This window comes from Heterocephalus glaber, unplaced genomic scaffold, assembly GCF_053883595.1.
Source record: "Heterocephalus glaber isolate CG9 unplaced genomic scaffold, H.glaber_assembly_v1.0 deba00000676, whole genome shotgun sequence".
NCBI lineage: Eukaryota > Metazoa > Chordata > Mammalia > Rodentia > Bathyergidae > Heterocephalus > Heterocephalus glaber.
This window is the reverse complement of record NW_028258156.1, coordinates 16950247-16962485: the sequence shown is the minus strand read 5'-3', so window position 1 is coordinate 16962485 and position 12239 is coordinate 16950247.

The window sequence follows — 12239 nt, the reverse complement described above, 5'->3', positions numbered from 1 at the left end:
AGAAATATATCATCAGAAAAGGCTGGTAATCTATCCTCTCTGGAAAGGGGTTTGCCCAAAAGAAGCTGAGAAAGCTAGAAAGCACCTTTGGACTGTAAGCTGTTTCCACAGTCAGGAAGTGTATTTATACCTACAAAACAAAAGAAAACAAAACACAAACAGAAAATAAACAAAACCAAAAAGACAACAAAAAAGGGAATATTGGGCCGAGGAGCTGGCAGGGAGAGGTAGGGTAGGAAGTCGTCATTAGTCTCCAGGGGCTGGGGCAGATTTTAAGGTGAATTGTGGGAAGAAGGAGGCCAAGTTTTGGTGGGAAGAGGGGTATGCTGGGAAGAAGGCCAGATTTAGGCGGGAAGAATCTATCATTCCAGCCTTTTGTTTTATGGTTGCTGGGATGAAGGTCTCTTCTTCTGTAGTTGGTTCAAGCTGACAAGGGGTATAGTTTGGGTGTCTTGGGTGGGCCTTTAAGGGGCTGAGGTGCTGTCCTTGTTAAGAGGTTGATATCCAGCCATTAGGAACTCTGTGACAGTCTGATTGGTGAAGGCCCTCATTCTCTCCTGAAGAAAATTTAGAAAACAATGAAACAAGCAGGCCCCACCAGGGCCAGGAGGCACAAACAGGCCAGTGGACCTAGAAAGGGGAGTAGCCAAGGCATGATCTGTTGGAGGACCAAGAGATTTGTGGCCTCTAATTGTCTTTGGTGGTTTTTAATGCGTTCTTTTAATTCTTTAACTTTGGCTTTTACTATGCCCGATTGGTTGACAAAATAGCAACATTCCCACCTAGAAGTTGGCATGTTCCTCCTTGTGCCGCCATGACTATATCTAGGGCCCACCTGTTTTGGAGGACTACTGCTACAAGGGAGTTAATTTGGTCCTGGAGGGTATTTAGAGACTTGCCTACTCTCTCCATATCCTCACCCAGCTCTCTAGAGAGTGTGAGGTAAAAGTGTGTGGAGGTGGAGATACCTGCAATGCCTGTTGCTACCCTGTCAGTACTCCAGCCCCCATCAGAAGGGGGCAAGGAAGGGGGCTGCCCTTTTATGGCGAATGCCAGGTTGTGGTGTGGCCATGTATAAAATCTGTGCCTCAGTGTAAATGGTCATAAGGGGGCTAAGGAAGGCAACATAGCAGAAGATATCAGTCTGATTGATACATTTAAAGGCCTCCTGATTGCAGATGAACAGGCTGGATGAGAGACAGACTGGGTGTTCAGATGAAATGAAAGAGGAGCACAGTGGCTCTGTGAGGTTTTCAGGGATCTGGCCAGTGCAAGTCAAATTGTTATTTTGTAGGAGGGAAAGGGAGATTAATTGCATAAGTTCCAAGAGTTTCAGTTTTGTTGTGCGTGTTGGAAGAACTAAAGTTGAAGCCTGAGGGAATAGGAATCAGAGTGAAGGGACGGGGGCATGCAGATAAGCACATCCAGCAGTTAGAGATGTTTCAGGGAGGTTATGGATTGTGCATTAAAGAGGTGTAATAATCTCTTGTGTGACTATGTTATCTCACTTACCACTGAGAGGTCCAGTCCTTTGTATAGAGGGGGGTTGTGGGCTTGAAGAGGTTAATAATGGACTTTTCTACCTTTTTGACTTCCTCTTTTAATGCCCTATTTTGGGCTCCTCTGCCATCCCACACACCTAATAAGGGAAGATAAGACCAACAGGCAATGGTCCCTGTTTGTGCTGGACAACTGGAGACCATGGCCGAGTGTATTATCTTGCCCTTCCAGTATTTGCAGCCATCTTGCATGCAGATGGAGGTTGAGCCATAGCATGAGATATCCATGTGAGTAAAGTATCGGAAGCCAGGAGGCCGCTCCAATCCATGCACCAAACTTTGCCTCCTGTCATCCAGCAGTCTAGCTGGAGTGATGCAATAGGTTGAGGGCACATTCATTTCCCTGAAAGTAGAAGGAGGAGTAGCCCAAGCATGGTAGCCTTGAAGATAAGGTTGGGGTTGGGGGTGAAGAGGAAGTGAGAGCAGGACCATGTTTAGATGTAGCAAATGAGGATACAGAAAAGGAAAATAATGACCCAATATATGAGGGTGATTGAGCACCTCTGGCAAAAAGACTAGCTCCTGGGGGCCATGGCTGCCAATCCCACCCCAAGGACAAATCCAAGCAACACTACTATGAGGAGGCAGGGGATGTCAGGGATTGTTTTTAAAGATAGAGCCTCACAGTATCCCATGAGGGGTGTTTGATGTGGGTGGCAGGGGGCAGTGATAGCCAACAGAGTAGGAGAAGGGTGTAGAAGGATATCCCCTTGAGGTAAAAGTCAGACAGAGAGAGAGAGAGAGAGAGAGAGAGAGAGAGGGCCCTGGAGGTGAAAATCAGTTACCCATTCAAGAATTGATCTGGCTGGATCTGCCTGAGGAGTCAACCACACAAGTTCAGGCTGAAGAGCTTTTATGAAAAGCCTGAGACAAGGTGTGATCTTGGTCAGTTTGGGTTCTTCTGGAATCCAGAGCAGTTTGACCTTTAGGGGACCTGTCAAGAGAGATGAGTGTCTAGGAAGTTTCAGTGGTTGATCTGGGTTTTGTTGTTGTTGTTGTTGTTGTTGTTTTTTGGTACCGGGGATCAAACTCGGGTCCTTGCGCTTGCACAGCAGGCGGCGAAACCACTGAGCTAAATCCCTGGCCCAATCTGGCTTTTTTTTTTTTGTGAACGGTGAGGCTACCTTTTTGATTCTGGACAGATGAAACCAGGGAGTCTTTCCTTTAGCTTTACTGCAGTAAGGGTGGTTAGGGAGACTGTATACAGTCCCTTCCATCTCGGTTGAAGGGGTTTGGGGAACAGAGTTTTCAAGTAGACTTGGTCCCCAGGGGAGACAGAGAGGGGTATGGTACCTGGTGCAGCAGGAGATGGAAGGCTTTAACTAGCGAAAGTGCGGAGGAGGTGGCAGGCATAATTTAGTGTCGGGATATAGTCTGCTAGGGGTGGCTTGGAGTCAGGTAGATTGTAGAGAAGAAAGGGTTTCCCATACATTAATTTGTAGGGGCTCAGGTTGAGGGGCTTCCGAGGGATGGCATGGAGCTGGATATGTGCTAGGGGGAGGAGGGTAGGCCATGTAGTCTTTAGTTCTAAGGACAACTTGGTTAGTTGAGATTTTATGAGCCCATTTGCCCACTTGATTTTTCCTGAGGACTGTGGGCATTAGGTAATATGGAGTTTCCATTGGATGTTTAGTGTCTTGGCCACCTATTGGGTGACTTGAGAGACAAAAGTGGGTCCATTGTCTGACTATAGGGAGTGAGGGAAGCCAAAGTAGGGAATGATTTCAGTGAGAAGTATCTGAGCTACAGTGGCTGCTCCTTCGGAAGTGCAAGGGAAAGCCTCTATCCATCCCATGAAGGTGTCAACAAGGGTTAGCATGTATTTGACCCTCTTGACTGGTGGCATGTGAGTGAAATTTATTTGCCAGTCCTTGCCAGGAAGCTGTTCTCTGAACTGATGGGCCTTTTGGGGTGTTTTGAGTCCCCCCCTAGGGGGAAGTAGTGGAGCAGACAGAGCAGGATTGTGTTATTTTCTGTATGTGTGTTACGAGGGATGGATGATAGGTGTAAAAGGGGTTGAGTTTCCAGGTGAAGAGAGCTGTGAACATCAGTTAGGAAAGTGGTTATCTGGGCCTCAGGAGTAACATGGCATCCTTTGAAGAGTAGTCATTCACCCTTTGTTATAGCTTTTTTTTGGTACTGGGGATCAAACTCGGGTCCCTGCACTTGTGTTATGGCTTCTTTTGTCAGGTATGTGTCTGTTTCTTGGGGAGTGTATTGAGGCCTGAAGAGAGGGATGGCAACCATTAGGGTCTGGGATGAAGAGTTTCATGGTATCTCCTGGGCAGTTTGATCCGCCTTGTTGCTTCCTGAGCTATGGGATTGGAAGGGGACTGGTGTCCTTTACAGTGGATGACTCCTACTCTAGTGGGGAGTGTGGCTGCCTGTAGGAGAGTGTTATGACGTGGCCATTTATAATGGGAGTTCCTTTGAATGTCATAAAGCCTCTTTCCTCCCAGGTGCCTCTGTGTGAGTGCAGGATATGGTAAGCATATTTGAAATCAATGTAGATATTAGCTTGCTTACCCTGAGACAAAGTTAGGGCTCGGGTGAGTGCGATGAGTTTTGCCTTTTGGGAGGTGGTGCCTGTAGGCAATGACTGTGCCTCAGTAACCTGGGTGAGAGAAACTATGGCATATCCTGCTTGTTTTTGACCAGGGAATGGGGAGGGAATGGAGCTGCCATCTATGAACCAAGTGAAATCAGGATCTGAGATGGGTCCAGCCAACACACTGGGGAGTGAAGGGAGTAAGCTTTCAAGAGTCTCGATGCAAGAGTGGGTAAGGATTTGGGAGATCTTGGGTAAAAGAGACACTAGATTTAAGGGAGGGCAGGACTGGAGAGTGAAGGTAAAATTTTCAATAAATGTAGCTGTAAGAGGGAAGAGCTGAAAAAGCTGTAAGTGGAAAGGAGACAAGTTTGAAAGACTGTGATGGGTAAGTAGGTCCTCTAAGTAGTGGGGTGATTTGACCATGGCAGACTGGCTAAAGGTAAGTTTAGTGCTTTCTTGAGCTAAAATGGAGACAGTAGCTAAAGCTCAGAGGCAAGTGGGCCATCCTCTAATTGTAAGATCAAGTTGTTTACAGAGGCAGGCCACAGGTGAAAATGGGGAGTTAGTCTTTTGTCCAAGGACTCTCAGTGCAAGATCCACCTGCTTGGTGACATAGAGCATGAATGGTTTTTGGAGGTTCGGGAGTGAGAGTGCTGGGGCTGCCAAGATGGAAGACTGAAGCTTGGAAAAAGGTCCCCTGACTGACATGAGGTCACTGGGCTCTGACAGGTCACCCTTGGAGGCCTGATACAGGGGTTTTGTGAGAAGACTAAAGTTGGGAATCCATAGGTGGAGGTATCCCTCGAGTCCTAGAAATGATAGGATCTCGCTCTTTGAAGAGGGGACAGGGAGATCACGAATGATCTGTTTTTGATCAACAGTGACCTCTCTTTGGTGTTGGGATGGATATCTTAACTACTAGGTATTGGACTGAGGGGAAAGAGAGTTGGGCTTTGCTGTGGGAGACCCAATATCCACATCCTGCCAGGAAGTTTAGGAGAGAGACTGTCTGAGCCTGAGAGGACTCCAGAGAGGGGCTGCACAGAAGATCATCAACATACTGGAGGAGAATCGAGGGGAGAGGTCCAGAATCTTTGAGGTCAGAGGATAGGGCCTGTCTGAAGAGATGGAGGCTGTCTCTGAATCCCTGGGGGAGAACTGTCTATGTAAACTGTTGGGAATGGTGAGTGTCAGGGTCTGTGCCTGTGAATGCAAAGAGGTCTTGAGAGTCTGGCTTAGGGGGATGGTAAAGAAGGCATCTTTGAGGTCTAAGACAGTGCAGTAAAGGGAGGAGGAGGGGGTGAGAGATAGCAGAGTGTAAGTGTTAGGGACCACTAGGTGTATGGGGAGGACCGCCGCATTTACTGCCTTGAAATCTTGTGCCAGCCGATAAGAGTCATTGGGTTTGGGGACTGGGAGGATAGGGGTATTGAAGGGGGAGTGTGTGGGCCTGATAAGGCCCTTTCTAGCAAGATCTGCTATGACGGGCTTTGGACCCCTGAGATGTTTTAGAGCAATGGGGTATTGGGGAACATTGGGGAATTGAGATGGGTCTTTGAGAGTGATTTTTGATGGGGGTGTGGTGGGCTGCTATGGATGGTGAGGATGTGTCCCAGACAGAGGGATTGACAGCTGTCAGAGGAACCATGTTGGGAAAGGAGGAAGAGGGTCTGGGAGCTACCTGGAGCAGCAGAGTATTGGTTGGGGTGTCTACAATTGGGTGAAGAATAAGAGAAGCTTTAAACTTAGTAAGAATATCTCTGCCCAAGATAGGGGTGGGGCAGCTAGGGATAACTAGAAAACTATGTGAGAATGTGCTATCCAGAAGAGAGCATGTGAGGGGCTGACTGGAGGATTGGTGGGAACGCCCTGAACACCAACTATGGTAATTGGAGAAGGGTGGGTAGGTCCTGAATATGCAGGTAATGCTGAATGTAGCCCCCGTGTTGAGCAAAAATGAAATAGGCTTACCTGAGATGCTGACAGTTACCGCTGGTGATACCCATGGGGGCTGAAGATGATCCTGGGCACCATCAATCCTCCATAGCTAGGCCAAGGAGCTCTGACAGAGCAATCCCTGTGTCTACAGTCTGAGTCTGGGGAGGGGATGGCCTCTTAACCCTTTTGATGGAGAGGACAGTTGACCTTCCCATGACCCAGCTGTTTACAGTCAGAGCACAGGCCAGGAGGTGGCTTGGGATTGGGGCAGTTGCATGCCCAATGTCTGTGCTGATTACACTTGAAGCAGACACCTGGCAGGCTGCTATGGGTGATGGGCCTTTTTTGAGATGGCAGTTTGCTACTGCCAGCATCTGGTAATTAGCCGCTTTCTGCTGCTGAGCTTGCTCTTCAAGGTTGCTGTAGACATTAAAGGCCACGTTTAGAAGTTCTGTCTGGGTAGCCTGAGGTCCCTCTTCGACCTTTTTCAGTTTTTTTCTAATGTCAGGGGCTGACTGGGAAATGAAATGAGTATTAACAACAATCATTCCTGCCTGTGAGGTGGGAGAGAAACTGCACTGGGTTTTCCCGGGGACTCTGAGTAACCTCTCGGATCTTATCTAAGTTGACGGTCTTTAGGGAGATCCATTTTAGCCCCTCTATTATGCAAGTAATCATGTAATTGCAGAGATCTCTGCTGGGATCTCCATCCTGATAGTTCCAATAAGGTTGGGTATCAGGTACTGCCTGTATACCAACTAACTTGGTGGGGTCTGTGGCATAGAAGTCATCTGCTGTTGCCTGGGCTGCTCACCAGACTCTCTGCCTCTCCTCAGGGAAGAGAGTAGTAGAAAGGACAGTATAAATGTCTTGCCATGTCATGTCATAAGACTTTGTGAGTAGTGAAATTCCTTTATGTAGGTGTCAGGCTCAGAAAAAAAGGGACCTAGCTGCTTTTCGATTTGGGAGAGGTCCGAGAAAGAAAAGGGAACATGCACATGCACAATTCCCTTGGTTCCAGTGACCTCATATAGGAGGAGCTGGGTTGCCGGGGGAGGGGGAAGTATTGGGTACCTGGATCAGGTGTGAGGAGGGAGCCTGAGGGACTAGGGGGTCTGGAGGCTGTGGAGGGAGCACGAATGAGGCGAGCAGGGGAGGGAGAGCATGAGGAGGCACTGGAAGATGCAGGAGGGGAGACCAGATTGTAGGGAGGAGGGGTGCAAGTGGGGGATGGTCCACAGGGTTCAATAGGCTAGGGTGGTGTTCGAGCTAAGAGAACCTGAGAGGTGGAGCATGTCTGACACAGAGAGGGGTGAGAGCAGAGGTAGGAAAAGGCTTGTATATAGGGGATTTCTGACCATTTGCCAGTGTTGACAAAAGTTATGGAGATTGTGTGGAATATTAGGATCGAAGGTGCCATTTTCAGGCCGTTGGGACCCATTATCTAGTTTATACTGAGGCCAGACTTTGTTGCAATAAAAGAGAAACCTCTTTGGGTTTATGTCCCGGGTCAGTCCGAGAGGTCTGAGTTGAGCCAGTAGGCAGCCGAGAGGCACAGAGTAGTGGGATTTGGACTGTTGGGTCCCCATGTTAATATGGAGGAGAGAGATGAGCACAAAGAGACTCCGAGAGAGGGTGCGGAGGAAAAGGAGCATCCTCGTTTTATTCGACAACCCTCGCTGCAGAGAGAGGGGGGTTTGGGCCAGTGAGGCGTCCCCCAAAGGCCGCGTCTCTGTGGGTTTAGAAAGATCAGCTCGACCCAGCACTGGGATTTTGGGAATGGGAGAGAGAGACGATTGGATGATAAAAGCGGAGGGCTTCTCAAGCACTCACCTTGAAATGTGACTGATGTGGATGTGAAGGCAGCAATGGCAAAGGGAGAAAGCCCTGAGAGGATCCTGGTTCGGCAGTGGGGGTCCAGAAAGGGCTGTTGAGAGGGCAATTGACTCCGACAAGCAGGGGATCGTCGCTGAACTCAGCCACTACCTTCCTGGGTTTCGGCACTAGAATGTTAGAGAATTGAGGCTGAAACCAGGGCAGGAACCAAAACAAGCCTTTATTGCGGGGGGGGGGGGGGGGGGGGGGGAGAGCGCGCTGCAGGGCTGCCTCAGAACAAAGAGTGCAGGGCTGGGGATTTAGCTCAGTGGTTCCGGTGCCTGCTGCGCAAGTGCAAGGTCCAGAGTTCAATCCCCGGTACCCAAAACCCCCCCAAAACCAAAAAAAGCAGAACAAAGAGTGCAGCAGCATGGCTGGGGCTGGGTGCATTTTTAAGGGGTGGGTTGGGGCATGGTGGATTGGGACTGGTGGTGAGCTGGCAGGGGAAGGTAGGGTAGGAAGTCGTCATCAGTCTCCGGGGGCCAGGGCAGATTTCAAGGTGAATTGTGGGAAGAAGGTGGCCAAGTTTTGGCGGGAAGAGGGTTATGCTGGGAAGAAGAAGGCTAGGTTTAGGTGGGAAGAAGGGCATGCTGGGAAGAGAAGGCCAGATTTAGGTGAGAAGAATCTATCACTTAGTACAAATTTTTTTTTCCCCACGGGGAGAACATTACTGAAATGTAATTCTACTTTTTATAGGAATGATAAAAAAATTTAAAAGCAATGATAAACAATTCAGAGCAAACTGAATTCCATTTAATGGAAGTGTTAAGCATGTATGCTGTGCTAGACAGTGGAGGCTGCACAGCAGCCTTGTTCTGGATGCTATACAGGATGCAGAGATGGTGGCCCACTTTCCAGAGGGGCTCCTGGCCTTCAGGTGAAGCCAGAGTAAGAAACCAGAGATGAGCTGTAACCAAGATCAGGAGAGAAGTTTCTCAAACATCCACCCCAGCATTGCATGGCGGGCTTCACAAATCCCTAATATTTGGACTCAGGGCTCTGGATTAGCAGGCATGGGGTGGGACTGGGAATACATTCTTCAGAAAGCTGCTGTGAGTCAGACATGGCAGCACACACCTGTCATCCCAGCTACTTGGGAGGCTGAAGCAGGAGAATTAGACGTCTGAGGCCAGCCTGGCGAAGTTAGTGAGATCTTGTCTCAAAATAAATGAAAAGGGCTAGGGATGTAACTTAGTGGTAGTGTCCTGGGTTTGGTTTCTAGCACACACACACACACACACACACACACACACACGCACAGAGGCAGCTGTAAGGGTTCTGGTGCTGTTGGTTTGCATGGCTGGACAGAAAATGGATTTGCAGTAGATTTGGATTCAGATTGTGGTTCTAGGCATTTAGCCTTGAGCACATTCCTCAGGTTCTGCCTTTCAGGATGTTCCTCTGTCCTAAAGGAGGGTGAGAATAGGGAAACTGATAGGAAGCCCTTCACTCTCTGTTGTTCACAAGTCATTAAAAAAGTAAATGAATTTAAACTGTACTTTAACAATGGGGGCAACATAATAACATTAATGCTCTCTCGTCAAAGCCCTCACAGTTGTCTTCAGAAGAGCACACGACTTCCTCTTGCACTCATCCCCATCTTGCTTTCGGTTTCCGTCCCCATCCCATCCTTTCTCCGTGTCCTGAGCTCCTGTGTGGGGCCTGGTGGAAGCTCTAGCTCTCCGCCTGGTAATCTTTTCTGAAGGTGGTGACGCTCTTATGACAGCGGAGTTGTCGGCCAGCATCTGGGTCTGTGATGGCTGAGGGGGTTGAAGAGGATCCAGATGCAGAAGCTCGGTCTACCTCCTGCCAGAGGGAAACCTGGGAATGTTGAGGGGAGAGGAGCAGTGGTATTCAGGGCCCTGGCCGAGTGGTTGGGTGCTCATTGGAGTCATGTTGCCTGAGCGTCACACCATTAAAGTCTTGGTTCTGAGTGAACCTCCCACTGCGAATGTCTTCATCAGAAGACATTTTGTAGGCTCTTTGCTAGGAGAAGTTGCTCCCTGGAGACTGAGAATAATAAGCAATGGTCAATGGTCAGATGTCCCTCCTTTTATATGATGGATTAGACTTACAAACAACTCTACTCTTTAAAGTTAGTGGGATAAAAAGTGTAATCAATTCATCAGTGCAACAACTGAAGCCAATAACAGTCATATACTACAAAATGAAGCAAGTTCAAATCTCAGCACTGGAGGACAGAAAGCATTGACGTAGGGGAAGCTCTACCTTTATGCAACCTAGGGCAACCTTTAAAATGCCGGAGAGAACAGGCTGGGCCTGTCTTACATTTAGTTCGGCTTTCTCATTTCAAAAGACTCAATTTGGACAAAACTTGAGTTACCCCTAAATTTCCTTCATCCTATGAGTGGAAGAAAAGAACTGGACCTATAAGAAATCACACCATTGGTCAGAGTGAAACTTTCATTTTTGGTTTCTTTCTCCCCAAAGGTTAGCATTGCCAATACAATATAGTGGACCCTTGACTTACAAATTCGATCAGTTCCGGAGGGCTGGTTGTAACTTAAGTAGGTTGTAAGTCAATACAGCTGAGGTCTGGCTGTTTACCTGGGTACATGTAATAGATAACAAGAGGCAGATGAATCTTCCATTGACCTAATTAACCCAAGTTGTTCATATGTCAGGCCAGTCATAACTTGAGGGTTCACGGTACCTAGGGTTTTCCTGCAGATATTTGCTTTTGGGCCAATGATGCAGGGTATGTGTGAAGGTGAACAGGAGCAGAGAAAGCAGCTGTGGTGTGAAATACAGAGCTCACCTGTGAGGTTGTGGTGTTTGATGTCTTCCCAGATGGAGGAAGACATGAAATAGTTCATGGTAGATGAAGAATGAGTAGGCAGTGAGATACACAGAACTGAATTTAGGAGGAGGAAGGCATGATCCTAATTTTTCTTTATTTCTTGAGCTCTTGTGACTCTCAAGTCCCCTTTTAAATTTTGAAAGGTGATTCATTATTCATGCATGAATCCTCGAGGAGGTGGATCATGGCAAGCTTATTCCATCAGGAATATTCTTCCTGGGAGTGGAGCGCTGCTGCCACAGAGCATTTATGATGAGTAAATGGAGCAGACTGAACAATTAAAAAAACAGTTACTAGTTCGTATGCTTCTCAAATGCTAAACATATATGATTTTTCATGCCCTAAAGTGATTTTAAAATATCATTGCCTCTGACTTGCCCTTGGAGCAAATGGCAGCTAGTAATAGGGTAGGAGGGACACCTGGTGGCAGCTGGCTATTTCACAGGAAAGAGGTCAATGTGAAAGAAAAATGAGAGTCAAGCCTGGTGCGTCTGGGCTAGTGGATGGCGAGTGACCGGATGCGGCAGACATGATGGCTGGGAGCTGTGTCTGGAGTAATGGTCACCAGGCCAGAAGGTCGCACAGACAGGGAGAAAGACTGTGGAACTGAAGGACTCGAGTTTGAGTCTGGCTCTCCTGCTCATGGCAAGATACCTACCTACCTTTCATGCCTTGATGGCCTCATCTGTGAAATGGGAATAACACCTGCCTCATGGGTTGCTGGGAAGACTGAGCAAGACGATGCCTCAGTACCCAGATCAATGAGAGTGGCTATTCCTTTTATTATTTGTGGAAAGAAAGGAAGAGCAGGGTTTGAGGCCAAGGAAAACGTTTCTTTTGGTGCTTCTGAGGACTGACAGTTTTCTGGTTTGGGGTGTTTCCCTGGAAGAGAGCTCACTGATCCCACTTTTAGGAAGGTCTGCATGAGCTAACCCTACTTTCAGGCCTTCATGGGAAGAGGTTCCCATGAAGCAACAGGGATTTATTAAGCTCCAGCACCTCCCCCGCGGAGAAGTACTTTCTTCCTGGAGCCTGCTACCAAGTGGGGACACAGACTGCCACACGATGGCAAAAACATGAAACAAGTAAGGCTCAGGAGCCCAGTTTTGTAGGCCAGAGAATAAGTGTTGGAAAGGGCCAGAAGAGGGAGGGGAGGACAGATAACAGACTGAACCCTGTCCCAGGAAAGCCTTTATTCCCAGGCAACCTGGGGCAGGCGTTCACTCATCCTGCAGGGAGACTGCGATGCCGGCAGGACGATTCTCTGCGTCCCCCCTTTTCTCTCTACAGACCTACCCACCTTCTCACGCCGGCTTTTCCTTAAAACGCAGACAAGGTGCATCGGCTGCTCAAGCCCAGCCCTTTACCCTGGCCTCCAGCCTCCCATTCAACTGGGATGGTGTTCTGTTCGCTTGGGACCGTTTGTCTCTTCCCACTGGCTCATTTTTCTGTCGATACCAATTTAAGATTCTCCCATCTATTAAAACGTTCTTCC